The sequence below is a fragment of the Hyperolius riggenbachi genome, chromosome 11 (assembly GCF_040937935.1).
Source record: "Hyperolius riggenbachi isolate aHypRig1 chromosome 11, aHypRig1.pri, whole genome shotgun sequence".
Classification (NCBI taxonomy): Eukaryota; Metazoa; Chordata; class Amphibia; order Anura; family Hyperoliidae; genus Hyperolius; species Hyperolius riggenbachi.
In genome coordinates, this window is record NC_090656.1 from 98,366,052 (window position 1) to 98,390,178 (window position 24,127).

The window sequence follows — 24,127 nt, forward strand, 5'->3', positions numbered from 1 at the left end:
GAAAAACTATTGAAAAAAAAATGTTACAAAACTGAGAATGCAAATGCAAAGAAAAAAGAGTGCTGTGAAACAATAACCAATAAGTGCTAAGCAGTGTATGGGTGCTGTGGCTTAGTTGGTTAAAGCGCCTGTCTCGTAAACAGGAGATCCTGAGTTCAACTCTCAGCAGTGCCTTTGCTCATCTTATTATCACCAAGTCATTGCCTGCTGTTTACATCCCAGATTTTCGGGATCACATCTTTGAGCTTCACCCATATTTGCTCACAGGAATCTTGCATTCGCTATGCCCACTGTTTCCACCACATCTGAACTAAGACATTTTCTTATCAGTTTGGTTTGACGTACTACCTTTCATCTCTGACAATAGGTAAAGGTCACTAACAAGTCTTTTGGGATGCTATACTCAACATGGATGGGAGCTTAACCCGCACTTGCCTAGCCAAGACTTCTTCAAGTAAAATTTCTGCTTCTACAAGAAGAAACATTGTATAAAACTTAATTACTAAGCCACAGCACCTACATGAAATATAATAGTGACTGGCTTCTGTGGCACAAAACTCATCGGTTTTGCCACAGCTTTCATTATCATATTTTGGAAGTTGCACAACATTCTTTTCAACAATTTTGTCCTAAAAGTTTTCCATTCCCTTTTAGGTGGACTATGTGTATACTCTTAGGCAGGGAAAAGTAGGCCTGAAAAACTATTGAAAAAAAAATGTTACAAAACTGAGAATGCAAATGCAAAGAAAAAAGAGTGCTGTGAAACAATAACCAATAAGTGCTAAGCAGCGTATGGGTGCTGTGGCTTAGTTGGTTAAAGCGCCTGTCTCGTAAACAGGAGATCCTGAGTTCAACTCTCAGCAGTGCCTTTGCTCATCTTATTATTACCAAGTCATTGCCTGCTGTTTACATCCCAGATTTTCGGGATCACGTCTTTGAGCTTCACTCATATTTGCTCACAGGAAACTTGCATCCCCTATGCCCACTGTTTCCACCACATCTGAACAAAGACATTTTCTTATCAGTTTGGTTTGACGTACTACCTTCCATCTCTGACAATAGGTAAAGGTCACTAACAAGTCTTTTGGGATGCTATACTCAACATGGATGGGAGCTTAACCCGCACTTGCCTAGCCAAGACTTCTTCAAGTAAAATTTCTGCTTCTACAAGAAGAAACATTGTATAAAACTTAATTACTAAGCCACAGCACCTACATGAAATATAATAGTGACTGGCTTCTGTGGCACAAAACTCATCGGTTTTGCCACAGCTTTCATTATCATATTTTGGAAGTTGCACAACATTCTTTTCAACAATTTTGTCCTAAAAGTTTTCCATTCCCTTTTAGGTGGACTATGTGTATACTCTTAGGCAGGGAAAAGTAGGCCTGAAAAACTATTGAAAAAAAAATGTTAAAAAACTGAGAATGCAAATGCAAAGAAAAAAGAGTGCTGTGAAACAATAACCAATAAGTGCTAAGCAGCGTATGGGTGCTGTGGCTTAGTTGGTTAAAGCGCCTGTCTCGTAAACAGGAGGTCCTGAGTTCAACTCTCAGCAGTGCCTTTGCTCATCTTATTATCACCAAGTCATTGCCTGCTGTTTACATCCCAGATTTTCGGGATCACATCTTTGAGCTTCACCCATATTTGCTCACAGGAATCTTGCATTCGCTATGCCCACTGTTTCCACCACATCTGAACTAAGACATTTTCTTATCAGTTTGGTTTGACGTACTACCTTCCATCTCTGACAATAGGTAAAGGTCACTAACAAGTCTTTTGGGATGCTATACTCAACATGGATGGGAGCTTAACCCGCACTTGCCTAGCCAAGACTTCTTCAAGTAAAATTTCTGCTTCTACAAGAAGAAACATTGTATAAAACTTAATTACTAAGCCACAGCACCTACATGAAATATAATAGTGACTGGCTTCTGTGGCACAAAACTCATCGGTTTTGCCACAGCTTTCATTATCATATTTTGGAAGTTGCACAACATTCTTTTCAACAATTTTGTCCTAAAAGTTTTCCATTCCCTTTTAGGTGGACTATGTGTATACTCTTAGGCAGGGAAAAGTAGGCCTGAAAAACTATTGAAAAAAAAATGTTACAAAACTGAGAATGCAAATGCAAAGAAAAAAGAGTGCTGTGAAACAATAACCAATAACTGCTAAGCAGCATATGGGTGCTGTGGCTTAGTTGGTTAAAGCGCCTGTCTCGTAAACAGGAGATCCTGAGTTCAACTCTCAGCAGTGCCTTTGCTCATCTTATTATCACCAAGTCATTGCCTGCTGTTTACATCCCAGATTTTCGGGATCACATCTTTGAGCTTCACCCATATTTGCTCACAGGAATCTTGCATTCGCTATGCCCACTGTTTCCACCACATCTGAACTAAGACATTTTCTTATCAGTTTGGTTTGACGTACTACCTTCCATCTCTGACAATAGGTAAAGGTCACTAACAAGTCTTTTGGGATGCTATACTCAACATGGATGGGAGCTTAACCCGCACTTGCCTAGCCAAGACTTCTTCAAGTAAAATTTCTGCTTCTACAAGAAGAAACATTGTATAAAACTTAATTACTAAGCCACAGCACCTACATGAAATATAATAGTGACTGGCTTCTGTGGCACAAAACTCATCGGTTTTGCCACAGCTTTCATTATCATATTTTGGAAGTTGCACAACATTCTTTTCAACAATTTTGTCCTAAAAGTTTTCCATTCCCTTTTAGGTGGACTATGTGTATACTCTTAGGCAGGGAAAAGTAGGCCTGAAAAACTATTGAAAAAAAAATGTTACAAAACTGAGAATGCAAATGCAAAGAAAAAAGAGTGCTGTGAAACAATAACCAATAAGTGCTAAGCAGCGTATGGGTGCTGTGGCTTAGTTGGTTAAAGCGCCTGTCTCGTAAACAGGAGATCCTGAGTTCAACTCTCAGCAGTGCCTTTGCTCATCTTATTATCACCAAGTCATTGCCTGCTGTTTACATCCCAGATTTTCGGGATCACATCTTTGAGCTTCACCCATATTTGCTCACAGGAATCTTGCATTCGCTATGCCCACTGTTTCCACCACATCTGAACTGAGACATTTTCTTATCAGTTTGGTTTGACGTACTACCTTCCATCTCTGACAATAGGTAAAGGTCACTAACAAGTCTTTTGGGATGCTATACTCAACATGGATGGGAGCTTAACCCGCACTTGCCTAGCCAAGACTTCTTCAAGTAAAATTTCTGCTTCTACAAGAAGAAACATTGTATAAAACTTAATTACTAAGCCACAGCACCTACATGAAATATAATAGTGACTGGCTTCTGTGGCACAAAACTCATCGGTTTTGCCACAGCTTTCATTATCATAATTTGGAAGTTGCACAACATTCTTTTCAACAATTTTATCCTAAAAGTTTTCCATTCCCTTTTAGGTGGACTATGTGTATACTCTTAGGCAGGGAAAAGTAGGCCTGAAAAACTATTGAAAAAAAAATGTTACAAAACTGAGAATGCAAATGCAAAGAAAAAAGAGTGCTGTGCCACAATAACCAATAACTGCTAATCAGCGTATGGGTGCTGTGGCTTAGTTGGTTAAAGCGCCTGTCTCGTAAACAGGAGGTCCTGAGTTCAACTCTCAGCAGTGCCTTTGCTCATCTTATTATCACCAAGTCATTGCCTGCTGTTTACATCCCAGATTTTCGGGATCACATCTTTGAGCTTCACCCATATTTGCTCACAGGAATCTTGCATTCGCTATGCCCACTGTTTCCACCACATCTGAACTAAGACATTTTCTTATCAGTTTGGTTTGACGTACTACCTTCCATCTCTGACAATAGGTAAAGGTCACTAACAAGTCTTTTGGGATGCTATACTCAACATGGATGGGAGCTTAACCCGCACTTGCCTAGCCAAGACTTCTTCAAGTAAAATTTCTGCTTCTACAAGAAGAAACATTGTATAAAACTTAATTACTAAGCCACAGCACCTACATGAAATATAATAGTGACTGGCTTCTGTGGCACAAAACTCATCGGTTTTGCCACAGCTTTCATTATCATATTTTGGAAGTTGCACAACATTCTTTTCAACAATTTTGTCCTAAAAGTTTTCCATTCCCTTTTAGGTGGACTATGTGTATACTCTTAGGCAGGGAAAAGTAGGCCTGAAAAACTATTGAAAAAAAAATGTTACAAAACTGAGAATGCAAATGCAAAGAAAAAAGAGTGCTGTGAAACAATAACCAATAAGTGCTAAGCAGCGTATGGGTGCTGTGGCTTAGTTGGTTAAAGCGCCTGTCTCGTAAACAGGAGATCCTGAGTTCAACTCTCAGCAGTGCCTTTGCTCATCTTATTATCACCAAGTCATTGCCTGCTGTTTACATCCCAGATTTTCGGGATCACGTCTTTGAGCTTCACTCATATTTGCTCACAGGAAACTTGCATCCCCTATGCCCACTGTTTCCACCACATCTGAACAAAGACATTTTCTTATCAGTTTGGTTTGACGTACTACCTTCCATCTCTGACAATAGGTAAAGGTCACTAACAAGTCTTTTGGGATGCTATACTCAACATGGATGGGAGCTTAACCCGCACTTGCCTAGCCAAGACTTCTTCAAGTAAAATTTCTGCTTCTACAAGAAGAAACATTGTATAAAACTTAATTACTAAGCCACAGCACCTACATGAAATATAATAGTGACTGGCTTCTGTGGCACAAAACTCATCGGTTTTGCCACAGCTTTCATTATCATATTTTGGAAGTTGCACAACATTCTTTTCAACAATTTTGTCCTAAAAGTTTTCCATTCCCTTTTAGGTGGACTATGTGTATACTCTTAGGCAGGGAAAAGTAGGCCTGAAAAACTATTGAAAAAAAAATGTTACAAAACTGAGAATGCAAATGCAAAGAAAAAAGAGTGCTGTGAAACAATAACCAATAAGTGCTAAGCAGCGTATGGGTGCTGTGGCTTAGTTGGTTAAAGCGCCTGTCTCGTAAACAGGAGATCCTGAGTTCAACTCTCAGCAGTGCCTTTGCTCATCTTATTATCACCAAGTCATTGCCTGCTGTTTACATCCCAGATTTTCGGGATCACATCTTTGAGCTTCACCCATATTTGCTCACAGGAATCTTGCATTCGCTATGCCCACTGTTTCCACCACATCTGAACTAAGACATTTTCTTATCAGTTTGGTTTGACGTACTACCTTCCATCTCTGACAATAGGTAAAGGTCACTAACAAGTCTTTTGGGATGCTATACTCAACATGGATGGGAGCTTAACCCGCACTTGCCTAGCCAAGACTTCTTCAAGTAAAATTTCTGCTTCTACAAGAAGAAACATTGTATAAAACTTAATTACTAAGCCACAGCACCTACATGAAATATAATAGTGACTGGCTTCTGTGGCACAAAACTCATCGGTTTTGCCACAGCTTTCATTATCATATTTTGGAAGTTGCACAACATTCTTTTCAACAATTTTGTCCTAAAAGTTTTCCATTCCCTTTTAGGTGGACTATGTGTATACTCTTAGGCAGGGAAAAGTAGGCCTGAAAAACTATTGAAAAAAAAATGTTACAAAACTGAGAATGCAAATGCAAAGAAAAAAGAGTGCTGTGAAACAATAACCAATAAGTGCTAAGCAGCGTATGGGTGCTGTGGCTTAGTTGGTTAAAGCGCCTGTCTCGTAAACAGGAGATCCTGAGTTCAACTCTCAGCAGTGCCTTTGCTCATCTTATTATCACCAAGTCATTGCCTGCTGTTTACATCCCAGATTTTCGGGATCACGTCTTTGAGCTTCACTCATATTTGCTCACAGGAAACTTGCATCCCCTATGCCCACTGTTTCCACCACATCTGAACAAAGACATTTTCTTATCAGTTTGGTTTGACGTACTACCTTCCATCTCTGACAATAGGTAAAGGTCACTAACAAGTCTTTTGGGATGCTATACTCAACATGGATGGGAGCTTAACCCGCACTTGCCTAGCCAAGACTTCTTCAAGTAAAATTTCTGCTTCTACAAGAAGAAACATTGTATAAAACTTAATTACTAAGCCACAGCACCTACATGAAATATAATAGTGACTGGCTTCTGTGGCACAAAACTCATCGGTTTTGCCACAGCTTTCATTATCATATTTTGGAAGTTGCACAACATTCTTTTCAACAATTTTGTCCTAAAAGTTTTCCATTCCCTTTTAGGTGGACTATGTGTATACTCTTAGGCAGGGAAAAGTAGGCCTGAAAAACTATTGAAAAAAAAATGTTACAAAACTGAGAATGCAAATGCAAAGAAAAAAGAGTGCTGTGAAACAATAACCAATAAGTGCTAAGCAGCGTATGGGTGCTGTGGCTTAGTTGGTTAAAGCGCCTGTCTCGTAAACAGGAGATCCTGAGTTCAACTCTCAGCAGTGCCTTTGCTCATCTTATTATCACCAAGTCATTGCCTGCTGTTTACATCCCAGATTTTCGGGATCACATCTTTGAGCTTCACCCATACTTGCTCACAGGAATCTTGCATTCGCTATGCCCACTGTTTCCACCACATCTGAACTAAGACATTTTCTTATCAGTTTGGTTTGACGTACTACCTTCCATCTCTGACAATAGGTAAAGGTCACTAACAAGTCTTTTGGGATGCTATACTCAACATGGATGGGAGCTTAACCCGCACTTGCCTAGCCAAGACTTCTTCAAGTAAAATTTCTGCTTCTACAAGAAGAAACATTGTATAAAACTTAATTACTAAGCCACAGCACCTACATGAAATATAATAGTGACTGGCTTCTGTGGCACAAAACTCATCGGTTTTGCCACAGCTTTCATTATCATATTTTGGAAGTTGCACAACATTCTTTTCAACAATTTTGTCCTAAAAGTTTTCCATTCCCTTTTAGGTGGACTATGTGTATACTCTTAGGCAGGGAAAAGTAGGCCTGAAAAACTATTGAAAAAAAAATGTTACAAAACTGAGAATGCAAATGCAAAGAAAAAAGAGTGCTGTGAAACAATAAGCAATAACTGCTAAGCAGCATATGGGTGCTGTGGCTTAGTTGGTTAAAGCGCCTGTCTCGTAAACAGGAGATCCTGAGTTCAACTCTCAGCAGTGCATTTGGTCATCTTATTATCACCAAGTCATTGCCTGCTGTTTGCGTCCCAGATTTTCGGGATCACGTCTTTGAGCTTCACTCATATTTGCTCACAGGAAACTTGCATCCCCTATGCCCACTGTTTCCAGCACATCTGAACAAAGACATTTTCTTATCAGTTTGGTTTGACGTACTACCTTCCATCTCCGACAATAGGTAAAGGTCACTAACAAGTCTTTTGGGATGCTATACTCAACATGGATGGGAGCTTAACCCGCACTTGCCTAGCCAAGACTTCTTCAAGTAAAATTTCTGCTTCTACAAGAAGAAACATTGTATAAAACTTAATTACTAAGCCACAGCACCTACATGAAATATAATAGTGACTGGCTTCTGTGGCACAAAGCTCATCGGTTTTGCCACAGCTTTCATTATCATATTTTGGAAGTTGCACAACATTCTTTTCAACAATTTTGTCCTAAAAGTTTTCCATTCCCTTTTAGGTGGACTATGTGTATACTCTTAGGCAGGGAAAAGTAGGCCTGAAAAACTATTGAAAAAAAAATGTTACAAAACTGAGAATGCAAATGCAAAGAAAAAAGAGTGCTGTGCCACAATAACCAATAACTGCTAATCAGCGTATGGGTGCTGTGGCTTAGTTGGTTCAAGCGCCTGTCTCGTAAACAGGAGATCCTGAGTTCAACTCTCAGCAGTGCCTTTGCTCATCTTATTATCACCAAGTCATTGCCTGCTGTTTACATCCCAGATTTTCGGGATCACATCTTTGAGCTTCACCCATATTTGCTCACAGGAAACTTGCATTCGCTATGCCCACTGTTTCCACCACATCTGAACAAAGACATTTTCTTATCAGTTTGGTTTGATGTACTACCTTCCATCTCTGACAATAGGTAAAGGTCACTAACAAGTCTTTTGGGATGCTATACTCAACATGGATGGGAGCTTAACCCGCACTTGCCTAGCCAAGACTTCTTCAAGTAAAATTTCTGCTTCTACAAGAAGAAACATTGTATAAAACTTAATTACTAAGCCACAGCACCTACATGAAATATAATAGTGACTGGCTTCTGTGGCACAAAACTCATCGGTTTTGCCACAGCTTTCATTATCATAATTTGGAAGTTGCACAACATTCTTTTCAACAATTTTGTCCTAAAAGTTTTCCATTCCCTTTTAGGTGGACTATGTGTATACTCTTAGGCAGGGAAAAGTAGGCCTGAAAAACTATTGAAAAAAAAATGTTAAAAAACTGAGAATGCAAATGCAAAGAAAAAAGAGTGCTGTGCCACAATAACCAATAACTGCTAATCATCGAATGGGTGCTGTGGCTTAGTTGGTTAAAGCGCCTGTCTCGTAAACAGGAGATCCTGAGTTCAACTCTTAGCAGTGCCTTTGCTCATCTTATTATCACCAAGTCATTGCCTGCTGTTTACATCCCAGATTTTCGGGATCACATCTTTGAGCTTCACCCATATTTGCTCACAGGAATCTTGCATTCGCTATGCCCACTGTTTCCACCACATCTGAACTAAGACATTTTCTTATCAGTTTGGTTTGACGTACTACCTTCCATCTCTGACAATAGGTAAAGGTCACTAACAAGTCTTTTGGGATGCTATACTCAACATGGATGGGAGCTTAACCCGCACTTGCCTAGCCAAGACTTCTTCAAGTAAAATTTCTGCTTCTACAAGAAGAAACATTGTATAAAACTTAATTACTAAGCCACAGCACCTACATGAAATATAATAGTGACTGGCTTCTGTGGCACAAAACTCATCGGTTTTGCCACAGCTTTCATTATCATAATTTGGAAGTTGCACAACATTCTTTTCAACAATTTTGTCCTAAAAGTTTTCCATTCCCTTTTAGGTGGACTATGTGTATACTCTTAGGCAGGGAAAAGTAGGCCTGAAAAACTATTGAAAAAAAAATGTTACAAAACTGAGAATGCAAATGCAAAGAAAAAAGAGTGCTGTGCCACAATAACCAATAACTGCTAATCAGCGTATGGGTGCTGTGGCTTAGTTGGTTAAAGCGCCTGTCTCGTAAACAGGAGATCCTGAGTTCAACTCTCAGCAGTGCCTTTGCTCATCTTATTATCACCAAGTCATTGCCTGCTGTTTACATCCCAGATTTTCGGGATCACATCTTTGAGCTTCACCCATATTTGCTCACAGGAAACTTGCATTCGCTATGCCCACTGTTTCCACCACATCTGAACAAAGACATTTTCTTATCAGTTTGGTTTGATGTACTACCTTCCATCTCTGACAATAGGTAAAGGTCACTAACAAGTCTTTTGGGATGCTATACTCAACATGGATGGGAGCTTAACCCGCACTTGCCTAGCCAAGACTTCTTCAAGTAAAATTTCTGCTTCTACAAGAAGAAACATTGTATAAAACTTAATTACTAAGCCACAGCACCTACATGAAATATAATAGTGACTGGCTTCTGTGGCACAAAACTCATCGGTTTTGCCACAGCTTTCATTATCATAATTTGGAAGTTGCACAACATTCTTTTCAACAATTTTGTCCTAAAAGTTTTCCATTCCCTTTTAGGTGGACTATGTGTATACTCTTAGGCAGGGAAAAGTAGGCCTGAAAAACTATTGAAAAAAAAATGTTAAAAAACTGAGAATGCAAATGCAAAGAAAAAAGAGTGCTGTGCCACAATAACCAATAACTGCTAATCATCGAATGGGTGCTGTGGCTTAGTTGGTTAAAGCGCCTGTCTCGTAAACAGGAGATCCTGAGTTCAACTCTTAGCAGTGCCTTTGCTCATCTTATTATCACCAAGTCATTGCCTGCTGTTTACATCCCAGATTTTCGGGATCACATCTTTGAGCTTCACCCATATTTGCTCACAGGAATCTTGCATTCGCTATGCCCACTGTTTCCACCACATCTGAACTAAGACATTTTCTTATCAGTTTGGTTTGACGTACTACCTTCCATCTCTGACAATAGGTAAAGGTCACTAACAAGTCTTTTGGGATGCTATACTCAACATGGATGGGAGCTTAACCCGCACTTGCCTAGCCAAGACTTCTTCAAGTAAAATTTCTGCTTCTACAAGAAGAAACATTGTATAAAACTTAATTACTAAGCCACAGCACCTACATGAAATATAATAGTGACTGGCTTCTGTGGCACAAAACTCATCGGTTTTGCCACAGCTTTCATTATCATAATTTGGAAGTTGCACAACATTCTTTTCAACAATTTTGTCCTAAAAGTTTTCCATTCCCTTTTAGGTGGACTATGTGTATACTCTTAGGCAGGGAAAAGTAGGCCTGAAAAACTATTGAAAAAAAAAATGTTACAAAACTGAGAATGCAAATGCAAAGAAAAAAGAGTGCTGTGCCACAATAACCAATAACTGCTAATCAGCGTATGGGTGCTGTGGCTTAGTTGGTTAAAACTCCTGTCTCGTAAACAGGAGATCCTGAGTTCAACTCTCAGCAGTGCCTTTGCTCATCTTATTATCACCAAGTCATTGCCTGCTGTTTACATCCCAGATTTTCGGGATCACATCTTTGAGCTTCACCCATATTTGCTCACAGGAATCTTGCATTCGCTATGCCCACTGTTTCCACCACATCTGAACTAAGACATTTTCTTATCAGTTTGGTTTGACGTACTACCTTCCATCTCTGACAATAGGTAAAGGTCACTAACAAGTCTTTTGGGATGCTATACTCAACATGGATGGGAGCTTAACCCGCACTTGCCTAGCCAAGACTTCTTCAAGTAAAATTTCTGCTTCTACAAGAAGAAACATTGTATAAAACTTAATTACTAAGCCACAGCACCTACATGAAATATAATAGTGACTGGCTTCTGTGGCACAAAACTCATCGGTTTTGCCACAGCTTTCATTATCATAATTTGGAAGTTGCACAACATTCTTTTCAACAATTTTGTCCTAAAAGTTTTCCATTCCCTTTTAGGTGGACTATGTGTATACTCTTAGGCAGGGAAAAGTAGGCCTGAAAAACTATTGAAAAAAAAATGTTAAAAAACTGAGAATGCAAATGCAAAGAAAAAAGAGTGCTGTGCCACAATAACCAATAACTGCTAATCAGCGTATGGGTGCTGTGGCTTAGTTGGTTAAAGCGCCTGTCTCGTAAACAGGAGATCCTGAGTTCAACTCTCAGCAGTGCCTTTGCTCATCTTATTATCACCAAGTCATTGCCTGCTGTTTACATCCCAGATTTTCGGGATCACATCTTTGAGCTTCACCCATATTTGCTCACAGGAATCTTGCATTCGCTATGCCCACTGTTTCCACCACATCTGAACTAAGACATTTTCTTATCAGTTTGGTTTGACGTACTACCTTCCATCTCTGACAATAGGTAAAGGTCACTAACAAGTCTTTTGGGATGCTATACTCAACATGGATGGGAGCTTAACCCGCACTTGCCTAGCCAAGACTTCTTCAAGTAAAATTTCTGCTTCTACAAGAAGAAACATTGTATAAAACTTAATTACTAAGCCACAGCACCTACATGAAATATAATAGTGACTGGCTTCTGTGGCACAAAACTCATCGGTTTTGCCACAGCTTTCATTATCATATTTTGGAAGTTGCACAACATTCTTTTCAACAATTTTGTCCTAAAAGTTTTCCATTCCCTTTTAGGTGGACTATGTGTATACTCTTAGGCAGGGAAAAGTAGGCCTGAAAAACTATTGAAAAAAAAATGTTACATAACTGAGAATGCAAATGCAAAGAAAAAAGAGTGCTGTGAAACAATAACCAATAAGTGCTAAGCAGCGTATGGGTGCTGTGGCTTAGTTGGTTAAAGCGCCTGTCTCGTAAACAGGAGATCCTGAGTTCAACTCTCAGCAGTGCCTTTGCTCATCTTATTATCACCAAGTCATTGCCTGCTGTTTACATCCCAGATTTTCGGGATCACGTCTTTGAGCTTCACTCATATTTGCTCACAGGAAACTTGCATCCCCTATGCCCACTGTTTCCACCACATCTGAACAAAGACATTTTCTTATCAGTTTGGTTTGACGTACTACCTTCCATCTCTGACAATAGGTAAAGGTCACTAACAAGTCTTTTGGGATGCTATACTCAACATGGATGGGAGCTTAACCCGCACTTGCCTAGCCAAGACTTCTTCAAGTAAAATTTCTGCTTCTACAAGAAGAAACATTGTATAAAACTTAATTACTAAGCCACAGCACCTACATGAAATATAATAGTGACTGGCTTCTGTGGCACAAAACTCATCGGTTTTGCCACAGCTTTCATTATCATATTTTGGAAGTTGCACAACATTCTTTTCAACAATTTTGTCCTAAAAGTTTTCCATTCCCTTTTAGGTGGACTATGTGTATACTCTTAGGCAGGGAAAAGTAGGCCTGAAAAACTATTGAAAAAAAAATGTTACAAAACTGAGAATGCAAATGCAAAGAAAAAAGAGTGCTGTGAAACAATAACCAATAAGTGCTAAGCAGCGTATGGGTGCTGTGGCTTAGTTGGTTAAAGCGCCTGTCTCGTAAACAGGAGATCCTGAGTTCAACTCTCAGCAGTGCCTTTGCTCATCTTATTATCACCAAGTCATTGCCTGCTGTTTACATCCCAGATTTTCGGGATCACGTCTTTGAGCTTCACTCATATTTGCTCACAGGAAACTTGCATCCCCTATGCCCACTGTTTCCACCACATCTGAACAAAGACATTTTCTTATCAGTTTGGTTTGACGTACTACCTTCCATCTCTGACAATAGGTAAAGGTCACTAACAAGTCTTTTGGGATGCTATACTCAACATGGATGGGAGCTTAACCCGCACTTGCCTAGCCAAGACTTCTTCAAGTAAAATTTCTGCTTCTACAAGAAGAAACATTGTATAAAACTTAATTACTAAGCCACAGCACCTACATGAAATATAATAGTGACTGGCTTCTGTGGCACAAAACTCATCGGTTTTGCCACAGCTTTCATTATCATATTTTGGAAGTTGCACAACATTCTTTTCAACAATTTTGTCCTAAAAGTTTTCCATTCCCTTTTAGGTGGACTATGTGTATACTCTTAGGCAGGGAAAAGTAGGCCTGAAAAACTATTGAAAAAAAAATGTTACAAAACTGAGAATGCAAATGCAAAGAAAAAAGAGTGCTGTGAAACAATAACCAATAACTGCTAAGCAGCATATGGGTGCTGTGGCTTAGTTGGTTAAAGCGCCTGTCTCGTAAACAGGAGATCCTGAGTTCAACTCTCAGCAGTGCATTTGGTCATCTTATTATCACCAAGTCATTGCCTGCTGTTTGCGTCCCAGATTTTCGGGATCACGTCTTTGAGCTTCACTCATATTTGCTCACAGGAAACTTGCATCCCCTATGCCCACTGTTTCCACCACATCTGAACAAAGACATTTTCTTATCAGTTTGGTTTGACGTACTACCTTCCATCTCCGACAATAGGTAAAGGTCACTAACAAGTCTTTTGGGATGCTATACTCAACATGGATGGGAGCTTAACCCGCACTTGCCTAGCCAAGACTTCTTCAAGTAAAATTTCTGCTTCTACAAGAAGAAACATTGTATAAAACTTAATTACTAAGCCACAGCACCTACATGAAATATAATAGTGACTGGCTTCTGTGGCACAAAGCTCATCGGTTTTGCCACAGCTTTCATTATCATATTTTGGAAGTTGCACAACATTCTTTTCAACAATTTTGTCCTAAAAGTTTTCCATTCCCTTTTAGGTGGACTATGTGTATACTCTTAGGCAGGGAAAAGTAGGCCTGAAAAACTATTGAAAAAAAAATGTTACAAAACTGAGAATGCAAATGCAAAGAAAAAAGAGTGCTGTGCCACAATAACCAATAACTGCTAATCAGCGTATGGGTGCTGTGGCTTAGTTGATTAAAGCGCCTGTCTCGTAAACAGGAGATCCTGAGTTCAACTCTCAGCAGTGCCTTTGCTCATCTTATTATCACCAAGTCATTGCCTGCTGTTTACATCCCAGATTTTCGGGATCACATCTTTGAGCTTCACCCATATTTGCTCACAGGAAACTTGCATTCGCTATGCCCACTGTTTCCACCACATCTGAACAAAGACATTTTCTTATCAGTTTGGTTTGATGTACTACCTTCCATCTCTGACAATAGGTAAAGGTCACTAACAAGTCTTTTGGGATGCTATACTCAACATGGATGGGAGCTTAACCCGCACTTGCCTAGCCAAGACTTCTTCAAGTAAAATTTCTGCTTCTACAAGAAGAAACATTGTATAAAACTTAATTACTAAGCCACAGCACCTACATGAAATATAATAGTGACTGGCTTCTGTGGCACAAAACTCATCGGTTTTGCCACAGCTTTCATTATCATAATTTGGAAGTTGCACAACATTCTTTTCAACAATTTTGTCCTAAAAGTTTTCCATTCCCTTTTAGGTGGACTATGTGTATACTCTTAGGCAGGGAAAAGTAGGCCTGAAAAACTATTGAAAAAAAAATGTTAAAAAACTGAGAATGCAAATGCAAAGAAAAAAGAGTGCTGTGCCACAATAACCAATAACTGCTAATCATCAAATGGGTGCTGTGGCTTAGTTGGTTAAAGCGCCTGTCTCGTAAACAGGAGATCCTGAGTTCAACTCTTAGCAGTGCCTTTGCTCATCTTATTATCACCAAGTCATTGCCTGCTGTTTACATCCCAGATTTTCGGGATCACATCTTTGAGCTTCACCCATATTTGCTCACAGGAATCTTGCATTCGCTATGCCCACTGTTTCCACCACATCTGAACTAAGACATTTTCTTATCAGTTTGGTTTGACGTACTACCTTCCATCTCTGACAATAGGTAAAGGTCACTAACAAGTCTTTTGGGATGCTATACTCAACATGGATGGGAGCTTAACCCGCACTTGCCTAGCCAAGACTTCTTCAAGTAAAATTTCTGCTTCTACAAGAAGAAACATTGTATAAAACTTAATTACTAAGCCACAGCACCTACATGAAATATAATAGTGACTGGCTTCTGTGGCACAAAACTCATCGGTTTTGCCACAGCTTTCATTATCATAATTTGGAAGTTGCACAACATTCTTTTCAACAATTTTGTCCTAAAAGTTTTCCATTCCCTTTTAGGTGGACTATGTGTATACTCTTAGGCAGGGAAAAGTAGGCCTGAAAAACTATTGAAAAAAAAATGTTACAAAACTGAGAATGCAAATGCAAAGAAAAAAGAGTGCTGTGCCACAATAACCAATAACTGCTAATCAGCAAATGGGTGCTGTGGCTTAGTTGGTTAAAGCGCCTGTCTCATAAACAGGAGATCCTGAGTTCAACTCTTAGCAGTGCCTTTGCTCATCTTATTATCACCAAGTCATTGCCTGCTGTTTACATCCCAGATTTTCGGGATCACATCTTTGAGCTTCACCCATATTTGCTCACAGGAATCTTGCATTCGCTATGCCCACTGTTTCCACCACATCTGAACTAAGACATTTTCTTATCAGTTTGGTTTTACGTACTACCTTCCATCTCTGACAATAGGTAAAGGTCACTAACAAGTCTTTTGGGATGCTATACTCAACATGGATGGGAGCTTAACCCGCACTTGCCTAGCCAAGACTTCTTGAAGTAAAATTTCTGCTTCTACAAGAAGAAACATTGTATAAAACTTAATTACTAAGCCACAGCACCTACATGAAATATAATAGTGACTGGCTTCAGTGGCACAAAACTCATCGGTTTTGCCACAGCTTTCATTATCATATTTTGGAAGTTGCACAACATTCTTTTCAACAATTTTGTCCTAAAGTTTTCCATTCCCTTTTAGGTGGACTATGTGTATACTCTTAGGCAGGGAAAAGTAGGCCTGAAAAACTATTGAAAAAAAAATGTTACAAAACTGAGAATGCAAATGCAAAGAAAAAAGAGTGCTGTGAAACAATAACCAATAACTGCTAAGCAGCGTATGGGTGCTGTGGCTTAGTTGGTTAAAGCGCCTGTCTCGTCAACAGGAGATCCTGAGTTCAACTCTCAGCAGTGCCTTTGCTCATCTTATTATCACCAAGTCATTGCCTGCTGTTTACATCCCAGATTTTCGGGATCACGTCTTTGAGCTTCACCCATATTTGCTCACAGGAAACTTGCATTCGCTATGCCCACTGTTTCCACCACATCTGAACTAAGACATTTTCTTATCAGTTTGGTTTGACGTACTACCTTCCATCTCTGACAATAGGTAAAGGTCACTAACAAGTCTTTTGGGATGCTATACTCAACATGGATGGGAGCTTAACCCGCACTTGCCTAGCCAAGACTTCTTCAAGTAAAATTTCTGCTTCTACAAGAAGAAACATTGTATAAAACTTAATTACTAAGCCACAGCACCTACATGAAATATAATAGTGACTGGCTTCTGTGGCACAAAACTCATCGGTTTTGCCACAGCTTTCATTATCATATTTTGGAAGTTGCACAACATTCTTTTCAACAATTTTGTCCTAAAAGTTTTCCATTCCCTTTTAGGTGGACTATGTGTATACTCTTAGGCAGGGAAAAGTAGGCCTGAAAAACTATTGAAAAAAAAATGTTACAAAACTGAGAATGCAAATGCAAAGAAAAAAGAGTGCTGTGAAACAATAACCAATAACTGCTAAGCAGCGTATGGGTGCTGTGGCTTAGTTGGTTAAAGCGCCTGTCTCGTAAACAGGAGATCCTGAGTTCAACTCTCAGCAGTGCCTTTGCTCATCTTATTATCACCAAGTCATTGCCTGCTGTTTACATCCCAGATTTTCGGGATCACGTCTTTGAGCTTCACTCATATTTGCTCACAGGAAACTTGCATCCCCTATGCCCACTGTTTCCACCACATCTGAACAAAGACATTTTCTTATCAGTTTGGTTTGACGTACTACCTTCCATCTCTGACAATAGGTAAAGGTCACTAACAAGTCTTTTGGGATGCTATACTCAACATGGATGGGAGCTTAACCCGCACTTGCCTAGCCAAGACTTCTTCAAGTAAAATTTCTGCTTCTACAAGAAGAAACATTGTATAAAACTTAATTACTAAGCCACAGCACCTACATGAAATATAATAGTGACTGGCTTCTGTGGCACAAAACTCATCGGTTTTGCCACAGCTTTCATTATCATATTTTGGAAGTTGCACAACATTCTTTTCAACAATTTTGTCCTAAAAGTTTTCCATTCCCTTTTAGGTGGACTATGTGTATACTCTTAGGCAGGGAAAAGTAGGCCTGAAAAACTATTGAAAAAAAAATGTTACAAAACTGAGAATGCAAATGCAAAGAAAAAAGAGTGCTGTGAAACAATAACCAATAACTGCTAAGCAGCATATGGGTGCTGTGGCTTAGTTGGTTAAAGCGCCTGTCTCGTAAACAGGAGATCCTGAGTTCAACTCTCAGCAGTGCATTTGGTCATCTTATTATCACCAAGTCATTGCCTGCTGTTTGCGTCCCAGATTTTCGGGATCACGTCTTTGAGCTTCACTCATATTTGCTCACAGGAAACTTGCATCCCCTATGCCCACTGTTTCCACCACATCTGAACAAAGACATTTTCTTATCAGTTTGGTTTGACGTACTACCTTCCATCTCCGACAATAGGTAAAGGTCACTAACAAGTCTTTTGGGATGCTATACTCAACATGGATGGGAGCTTAACCCGCACTTGCCTAGCCAAGACTTCTTCAAGTAAAATTTCTGCTTCTACAAGAAGAAACATTGTATAAAACTTAATTACTAAGCCACAGCACCTACATGAAATATAATAGTGACTGGCTTCTGTGGCACAAAGCTCATCGGTTTTGCCACAGCTTTCATTATCATATTTTGGAAGTTGCACAACATTCTTTTCAACAATTTTGTCCTAAAAGTTTTCCATTCCCTTTTAGGTGGACTATGTGTATACTCTTAGGCAGGGAAAAGTAGGCCTGAAAAACTATTGAAAAAAAAATGTTACAAAACTGAGAATGCAAATGCAAAGAAAAAAGAGTGCTGTGCCACAATAACCAATAACTGCTAATCAGCGTATGGGTGCTGTGGCTTAGTTGGTTAAAGCGCCTGTCTCGTAAACAGGAGATCCTGAGTTCAACTCTCAGCAGTGCCTTTGCTCATCTTATTATCACCAAGTCATTGCCTGCTGTTTACATCCCAGATTTTCGGGATCACATCTTTGAGCTTCACCCATATTTGCTCACAGGAAACTTGCATTCGCTATGCCCACTGTTTCCACCACATCTGAACAAAGACATTTTCTTATCAGTTTGGTTTGATGTACTACCTTCCATCTCTGACAATAGGTAAAGGTCACTAACAAGTCTTTTGGGATGCTATACTCAACATGGATGGGAGCTTAACCCGCACTTGCCTAGCCAAGACTTCTTCAAGTAAAATTTCTGCTTCTACAAGAAGAAACATTGTATAAAACTTAATTACTAAGCCACAGCACCTACATGAAATATATTAGTGACTGGCTTCTGTGGCACAAAACTCATCGGTTTTGCCACAGCTTTCATTATCATAATTTGGAAGTTGCACAACATTCTTTTCAACAATTTTGTCCTAAAAGTTTTCCATTCCCTTTTAGGTGGACTATGTGTATACTCTTAGGCAGGGAAAAGTAGGCCTGAAAAACTATTGAAAAAAAAATGTTAAAAAACTGAGAATGCAAATGCAAAGAAATAAGAGTGCTGTGCCACAATAACCAATAACTGCTAATCATCAAATGGGTGCTGTGGCTTAGTTGGTTAAAGCGCCTGTCTCGTAAACAGGAGATCCTGAGTTCAACTCTTAGCAGTGCCTTTGCTCATCTTATTATCACCAAGTCATTGCCTGCTGTTTACATCCCAGATTTTCGGGATCACATCTTTGAGCTTCACCCATATTTGCTCACAGGAATCTTGCATTCGCTATGCCCACTGTTTCCACCACATCTGAACTAAGACATTTTCTTATCAGTTTGGTTTGACGTACTACCTTCCATCTCTGACAATAGGTAAAGGTCACTAACAAGTCTTTTGGGATGCTATACTCAACATGGATGGGAGCTTAACCCGCACTTGCCTAGCCAAGACTTCTTCAAGTAAAATTTCTGCTTCTACAAGAAGAAACATTGTATAAAACTTAATTACTAAGCCACAGCACCTACATGAAATATAATAGTGACTGGCTTCTGTGGCACAAAACTCATCGGTTTTGCCACAGCTTTCATTATCATAATTTGGAAGTTGCACAACATTCTTTTCAACAATTTTGTCCTAAAAGTTTTCCATTCCCTTTTAGGTGGACTATGTGTATACTCTTAGGCAGGGAAAAGTAGGCCTGAAAAACTATTGAAAAAAAAATGTTACAAAACTGAGAATGCAAATGCAAAGAAAAAAGAGTGCTGTGCCACAATAACCAATAACTGCTAATCAGCAAATGGGTGCTGTGGCTTAGTTGGTTAAAGCGCCTGTCTCATAAACAGGAGATCCTGAGTTCAACTCTTAGCAGTGCCTTTGCTCATCTTATTATCACCAAGTCATTGCCTGCTGTTTACATCCCAGATTTTCGGGATCACATCTTTGAGCTTCACCCATATTTGCTCACAGGAATCTTGCATTCGCTATGCCCACTGTTTCCACCACATCTGAACTAAGACATTTTCTTATCAGTTTGGTTTTACGTACTACCTTCCATCTCTGACAATAGGTAAAGGTCACTAACAAGTCTTTTGGGATGCTATACTCAACATGGATGGGAGCTTAACCCGCACTTGCCTAGCCAAGACTTCTTGAAGTAAAATTTCTGCTTCTACAAGAAGAAACATTGTATAAAACTTAATTACTAAGCCACAGCACCTACATGAAATATAATAGTGACTGGCTTCAGTGGCACAAAACTCATCGGTTTTGCCACAGCTTTCATTATCATATTTTGGAAGTTGCACAACATTCTTTTCAACAATTTTGTCCTAAAGTTTTCCATTCCCTTTTAGGTGGACTATGTGTATACTCTTAGGCAGGGAAAAGTAGGCCTGAAAAACTATTGAAAAAAAAATGTTACAAAACTGAGAATGCAAATGCAAAGAAAAAAGAGTGCTGTGAAACAATAACCAATAACTGCTAAGCAGCGTATGGGTGCTGTGGCTTAGTTGGTTAAAGCGCCTGTCTCGTCAACAGGAGATCCTGAGTTCAACTCTCAGCAGTGCCTTTGCTCATCTTATTATCACCAAGTCATTGCCTGCTGTTTACATCCCAGATTTTCGGGATCACGTCTTTGAGCTTCACCCATATTTGCTCACAGGAAACTTGCATTCGCTATGCCCACTGTTTCCACCACATCTGAACTAAGACATTTTCTTATCAGTTTGGTTTGACGTACTACCTTCCATCTCTGACAATAGGTAAAGGTCACTAACAAGTCTTTTGGGATGCTATACTCAACATGGATGGGAGCTTAACCCGCACTTGCCTAGCCAAGACTTCTTCAAGTAAAATTTCTGCTTCTACAAGAAGAAACATTGTATAAAACTTAATTACTAAGCCACAGCACCTACATGAAATATAATAGTGACTGGCTTCTGTGGCACAAAACTCATCGGTTTTGCCACAGCTTTCATTATCATAATTTGGAAGTTGCACAACATTCTTTTCAACAATTTTGTCCTAAAAGTTTTCCATTCCCTTTTAGGTGGACTATGTGTATACTCTTAGGCAGGGAAAAGTAGGCCTGAAAAACTATTGAAAAAAAAATGTTAAAAAACTGAGAATGCAAATGCAAAGAAAAAAGAGTGCTGTGTCACAATAACCAATAACTGCTAATCAGCGTATGGGTGCTGTGGCTTAGTTGGTTAAAGCGCCTGTCTCGTAAACAGGAGATCCTGAGTTCAACTCTCAGCAGTGCCTTTGCTCATCTTATTATCACCAAGTCATTGCCTGCTGTTTACATCCCAGATTTTCGGGATCACATCTTTGAGCTTCACCCATATTTGCTCACAGGAATCTTGCATTCGCTATGCCCACTGTTTCCACCACATCTGAACTAAGACATTTTCTTATCAGTTTGGTTTGACGTACTACCTTCCATCTCTGACAATAGGTAAAGGTCACTAACAAGTCTTTTGGGATGCTATACTCAACATGGATGGGAGCTTAACCCGCACTTGCCTAGCCAAGACTTCTTCAAGTAAAATTTCTGCTTCTACAAGAAGAAACATTGTATAAAACTTAATTACTAAGCCACAGCACCTACATGAAATATAATAGTGACTGGCTTCTGTGGCACAAAACTCATCGGTTTTGCCACAGCTTTCATTATCATATTTTGGAAGTTGCACAACATTCTTTTCAACAATTTTGTCCTAAAAGTTTTCCATTCCCTTTTAGGTGGACTATGTGTATACTCTTAGGCAGGGAAAAGTAGGCCTGAAAAACTATTGAAAAAAAAATGTTACAAAACTGAGAATGCAAATGCAAAGAAAAAAGAGTGCTGTGAAACAATAACCAATAACTGCTAAGCAGCGTATTGGTGCTGTGGCTTAGTTGGTTAAAGCGCCTGTCTCGTAAACAGGAGATCCTGAGTTCAACTCTCAGCAGTGCCTTTGCTCATCTTATTATCACCAAGTCATTTCCTGCTGTTTACATCCCAGATTTTCGGGATCACGTCTTTGAGCTTCACTCATATTTGCTCACAGGAAACTTGCATCCCCTATGCCCACTGTTTCCACCACATCTGAACAAAGACATTTTCTTATCAGTTTGGTTTGACGTACTACCTTCCATCTCTGACAATAGGTAAAGGTCACTAACAAGTCTTTTGGGATGCTATACTCAACATGGATGGGAGCTTAACCCGCACTTGCCTAGCCAAGACTTCTTGAAGTAAAATTTCTGCTTCTACAAGAAGAAACATTGTATAAAACTTAATTACTAAGCCACAGCACCTACATGAAATATAATGGTGACTGGCTTCTGTGGCACAAAACTCATCGGTTTTGCCACAGCTTTCATTATCATAATTTGGAAGTTGCACAACATTCTTTTCAACAATTTTGTCCTAAAAGTTTTCCATTCCCTTTTAGGTGGACTATGTGTATACTCTTAGGCAGGGAAAAGTAGGCCTGAAAAACTATTGAAAAAAAAAAAAAAATGTTCTAAAGCATATTGGAGGAGAATATGGGATAAGTTAGAATTAATAATAGGTAAATCCGTACCATTTGATCCCACGATCGTACTTTTAGGCAACAAACCCACGGGCTTACCTTACGCCACCCACAAATTCATCCAATTTATAATGGCTCAGGCCAAAAGACATCTAGCCTCGAAACGGAGGTCCTCAACCCTACAAGTAAATGCTGTATTCCAGTCTCTAAATGATACGATGCAGTCAGAACACATCCTCGCCAAACTGTATGATAGGATGGATAATTTCTTTAAGATCTGGGACAACTGGATTACATGGCAAGAAAACCAAGGTCTGACTTATACTCTACATTCATTCTAGGTCTCAGGTTGTAGACACCACTTATATGGATTTTACTAAGGTCATCAGGGTACTCAGTATTCAGGACAAGAATTATTAATATGTTCAAACTAGCATTATTTGTTCTCCCCTGTTCCCCTACCCTACTCTTCCTAATCTTTTCTCCTTCTGGTCCCCAAGGCCTGCTCAGTTCAGGGTCGGCCGGAATGATGTGGAACCCCCACCCTCGGCCCTGACTGTCCAGACAATACTCTTCCTTCCCCCTCTTTCCTCTACCTCCCTTCCCCCCCTATATACACTAAGGAAGATTCACATGTTTTTTCAAGACACAACATGTTAGGATATGTTATTTGTTTATATAAGACTTATACTTTACCTGATTGCTAGTACTGCATTCTCCCCTATGTGGGGCTCATGATGTTTATGACTGTTATAACACTTTGTACTGTGCATTTTCCTTTCAATAAACACCCTTGAAACGAAAAAAAAATGTTAAAAAACTGAGAATGCAAATGCAAAGAAAAAAGAGTGCTGTGTCACAATAACCAATAACTGCTAATCAGCGTATGGGTGCTGTGGCTTAGTTGGTTAAAGCGCCTGTCTTGTAAACAGGAGATCCTGAGTTCAACTCTCAGCAGTGCCTTTGCTCATCTTATTATCACCAAGTCATTGCCTGCTGTTTACTTCCCAGATTTTCGGGATCACGTCTTTGAGCTTCACTCATATTTGCTCACAGGAAACTTGCATCCCCTATGCCCACTGTTTCCACCACATCTGAACAAAGACATTTTCTTATCAGTTTGGTTTGACCTACTACCTTCCATCTCTGACAATAGGTAAAGGTCACTAACAAGTCTTTTGGGATGCTATACTCAACATGGATGGGAGCTTAACCCGCACTTGCCTAGCCAAGACTTCTTCAAGTAAAATTTCTGCTTCTACAAGAAGAAACATTGTATAAAACTTAATTACTAAGCCACAGCACCTACATGAAATATAATAGTGACTGGCTTCTGTGGCACAAAACTCATCGGTTTTGCCACAGCTTTCATTATCATAATTTGGAAGTTGCACAACATTCTTTTCAACAATTTTGTCCTAAAAGTTTTCCATTCCCTTTTAGGTGGACTATGTGTATACTCTTAGGCAGGGAAAAGTAGGCCTGAAAAACTATTGAAAAAAAAATGTTACAAAACTGAGAATGCAAATGCAAAGAAAAAAGAGTGCTGTGAAACAATAACCAATAACTGCTAATCAGCGTATGGGTGCTGTGGCTTAGTTGGTTAAAGCGCCTGTCTCGTAAACAGGAGATCCTGAGTTCAACTCTCAGCAGTGCCTTTGCTCATCTTATTATCACCAAGTCATTGCCTGCTGTTTACATCCCAGATTTTCGGGATCACGTCTTTGAGCTTCACCCATATTTGCTCACAGGAAACTTGCATTCGCTATGCCCACTGTTTCCACCACATCTGAACTAAGACATTTTCTTATCAGTTTGGTTTGACGTACTACCTTCCATCTCTGACAA

The 24,127-nt window shown here is 39.5% G+C and overlaps 33 non-coding genes across 33 annotated transcripts; all 33 read left to right on the top strand.

The window, feature by feature from the left end:
* Window positions 1-100: 100 nt before the first annotated feature.
* TRNAT-CGU (transfer RNA threonine (anticodon CGU)) lies at window positions 101-174 on the top strand. The gene has a single exon. It is a non-coding gene; the product is annotated as a tRNA-Thr (tRNA).
* A 621-nt stretch (window positions 175-795) lies between these two features.
* Window positions 796-869, top strand: TRNAT-CGU (transfer RNA threonine (anticodon CGU)). Its single transcript has one exon. It is a non-coding gene; the product is annotated as a tRNA-Thr (tRNA).
* Window positions 870-1,490: 621 nt separating this feature from the next.
* Window positions 1,491-1,564, top strand: TRNAT-CGU (transfer RNA threonine (anticodon CGU)). Its single transcript has one exon. It is a non-coding gene; the product is annotated as a tRNA-Thr (tRNA).
* Window positions 1,565-2,185: 621 nt separating this feature from the next.
* TRNAT-CGU (transfer RNA threonine (anticodon CGU)) lies at window positions 2,186-2,259 on the top strand. Its single transcript has one exon. It is a non-coding gene; the product is annotated as a tRNA-Thr (tRNA).
* Window positions 2,260-2,880: 621 nt separating this feature from the next.
* Window positions 2,881-2,954, top strand: TRNAT-CGU (transfer RNA threonine (anticodon CGU)). The gene has a single exon. It is a non-coding gene; the product is annotated as a tRNA-Thr (tRNA).
* A 621-nt stretch (window positions 2,955-3,575) lies between these two features.
* Window positions 3,576-3,649, top strand: TRNAT-CGU (transfer RNA threonine (anticodon CGU)). Its single transcript has one exon. It is a non-coding gene; the product is annotated as a tRNA-Thr (tRNA).
* A 621-nt stretch (window positions 3,650-4,270) lies between these two features.
* TRNAT-CGU (transfer RNA threonine (anticodon CGU)) lies at window positions 4,271-4,344 on the top strand. Its single transcript has one exon. It is a non-coding gene; the product is annotated as a tRNA-Thr (tRNA).
* Window positions 4,345-4,965: 621 nt separating this feature from the next.
* TRNAT-CGU (transfer RNA threonine (anticodon CGU)) lies at window positions 4,966-5,039 on the top strand. Its single transcript has one exon. It is a non-coding gene; the product is annotated as a tRNA-Thr (tRNA).
* A 621-nt stretch (window positions 5,040-5,660) lies between these two features.
* Window positions 5,661-5,734, top strand: TRNAT-CGU (transfer RNA threonine (anticodon CGU)). Its single transcript has one exon. It is a non-coding gene; the product is annotated as a tRNA-Thr (tRNA).
* Window positions 5,735-6,355: 621 nt separating this feature from the next.
* Window positions 6,356-6,429, top strand: TRNAT-CGU (transfer RNA threonine (anticodon CGU)). Its single transcript has one exon. It is a non-coding gene; the product is annotated as a tRNA-Thr (tRNA).
* A 621-nt stretch (window positions 6,430-7,050) lies between these two features.
* On the top strand, window positions 7,051-7,124 carry TRNAT-CGU (transfer RNA threonine (anticodon CGU)). The gene has a single exon. It is a non-coding gene; the product is annotated as a tRNA-Thr (tRNA).
* Window positions 7,125-7,745: 621 nt separating this feature from the next.
* On the top strand, window positions 7,746-7,819 carry TRNAT-CGU (transfer RNA threonine (anticodon CGU)). Its single transcript has one exon. It is a non-coding gene; the product is annotated as a tRNA-Thr (tRNA).
* A 621-nt stretch (window positions 7,820-8,440) lies between these two features.
* Window positions 8,441-8,514, top strand: TRNAT-CGU (transfer RNA threonine (anticodon CGU)). Its single transcript has one exon. It is a non-coding gene; the product is annotated as a tRNA-Thr (tRNA).
* A 621-nt stretch (window positions 8,515-9,135) lies between these two features.
* On the top strand, window positions 9,136-9,209 carry TRNAT-CGU (transfer RNA threonine (anticodon CGU)). Its single transcript has one exon. It is a non-coding gene; the product is annotated as a tRNA-Thr (tRNA).
* A 621-nt stretch (window positions 9,210-9,830) lies between these two features.
* Window positions 9,831-9,904, top strand: TRNAT-CGU (transfer RNA threonine (anticodon CGU)). Its single transcript has one exon. It is a non-coding gene; the product is annotated as a tRNA-Thr (tRNA).
* A 622-nt stretch (window positions 9,905-10,526) lies between these two features.
* On the top strand, window positions 10,527-10,600 carry TRNAT-CGU (transfer RNA threonine (anticodon CGU)). The gene has a single exon. It is a non-coding gene; the product is annotated as a tRNA-Thr (tRNA).
* A 621-nt stretch (window positions 10,601-11,221) lies between these two features.
* TRNAT-CGU (transfer RNA threonine (anticodon CGU)) lies at window positions 11,222-11,295 on the top strand. The gene has a single exon. It is a non-coding gene; the product is annotated as a tRNA-Thr (tRNA).
* Window positions 11,296-11,916: 621 nt separating this feature from the next.
* Window positions 11,917-11,990, top strand: TRNAT-CGU (transfer RNA threonine (anticodon CGU)). The gene has a single exon. It is a non-coding gene; the product is annotated as a tRNA-Thr (tRNA).
* A 621-nt stretch (window positions 11,991-12,611) lies between these two features.
* Window positions 12,612-12,685, top strand: TRNAT-CGU (transfer RNA threonine (anticodon CGU)). The gene has a single exon. It is a non-coding gene; the product is annotated as a tRNA-Thr (tRNA).
* Window positions 12,686-13,306: 621 nt separating this feature from the next.
* Window positions 13,307-13,380, top strand: TRNAT-CGU (transfer RNA threonine (anticodon CGU)). Its single transcript has one exon. It is a non-coding gene; the product is annotated as a tRNA-Thr (tRNA).
* A 621-nt stretch (window positions 13,381-14,001) lies between these two features.
* Window positions 14,002-14,075, top strand: TRNAT-CGU (transfer RNA threonine (anticodon CGU)). Its single transcript has one exon. It is a non-coding gene; the product is annotated as a tRNA-Thr (tRNA).
* Window positions 14,076-14,696: 621 nt separating this feature from the next.
* Window positions 14,697-14,770, top strand: TRNAT-CGU (transfer RNA threonine (anticodon CGU)). The gene has a single exon. It is a non-coding gene; the product is annotated as a tRNA-Thr (tRNA).
* Window positions 14,771-15,391: 621 nt separating this feature from the next.
* On the top strand, window positions 15,392-15,465 carry TRNAM-CAU (transfer RNA methionine (anticodon CAU)). The gene has a single exon. It is a non-coding gene; the product is annotated as a tRNA-Met (tRNA).
* A 620-nt stretch (window positions 15,466-16,085) lies between these two features.
* Window positions 16,086-16,159, top strand: TRNAT-CGU (transfer RNA threonine (anticodon CGU)). Its single transcript has one exon. It is a non-coding gene; the product is annotated as a tRNA-Thr (tRNA).
* Window positions 16,160-16,780: 621 nt separating this feature from the next.
* TRNAT-CGU (transfer RNA threonine (anticodon CGU)) lies at window positions 16,781-16,854 on the top strand. The gene has a single exon. It is a non-coding gene; the product is annotated as a tRNA-Thr (tRNA).
* Window positions 16,855-17,475: 621 nt separating this feature from the next.
* TRNAT-CGU (transfer RNA threonine (anticodon CGU)) lies at window positions 17,476-17,549 on the top strand. Its single transcript has one exon. It is a non-coding gene; the product is annotated as a tRNA-Thr (tRNA).
* Window positions 17,550-18,170: 621 nt separating this feature from the next.
* Window positions 18,171-18,244, top strand: TRNAT-CGU (transfer RNA threonine (anticodon CGU)). Its single transcript has one exon. It is a non-coding gene; the product is annotated as a tRNA-Thr (tRNA).
* Window positions 18,245-18,865: 621 nt separating this feature from the next.
* Window positions 18,866-18,939, top strand: TRNAT-CGU (transfer RNA threonine (anticodon CGU)). The gene has a single exon. It is a non-coding gene; the product is annotated as a tRNA-Thr (tRNA).
* Window positions 18,940-19,560: 621 nt separating this feature from the next.
* TRNAM-CAU (transfer RNA methionine (anticodon CAU)) lies at window positions 19,561-19,634 on the top strand. Its single transcript has one exon. It is a non-coding gene; the product is annotated as a tRNA-Met (tRNA).
* Window positions 19,635-20,254: 620 nt separating this feature from the next.
* On the top strand, window positions 20,255-20,328 carry TRNAT-CGU (transfer RNA threonine (anticodon CGU)). Its single transcript has one exon. It is a non-coding gene; the product is annotated as a tRNA-Thr (tRNA).
* Window positions 20,329-20,949: 621 nt separating this feature from the next.
* On the top strand, window positions 20,950-21,023 carry TRNAT-CGU (transfer RNA threonine (anticodon CGU)). The gene has a single exon. It is a non-coding gene; the product is annotated as a tRNA-Thr (tRNA).
* Window positions 21,024-21,644: 621 nt separating this feature from the next.
* Window positions 21,645-21,718, top strand: TRNAT-CGU (transfer RNA threonine (anticodon CGU)). Its single transcript has one exon. It is a non-coding gene; the product is annotated as a tRNA-Thr (tRNA).
* A 2,145-nt stretch (window positions 21,719-23,863) lies between these two features.
* Window positions 23,864-23,937, top strand: TRNAT-CGU (transfer RNA threonine (anticodon CGU)). Its single transcript has one exon. It is a non-coding gene; the product is annotated as a tRNA-Thr (tRNA).
* Window positions 23,938-24,127: the final 190 nt, after the last annotated feature.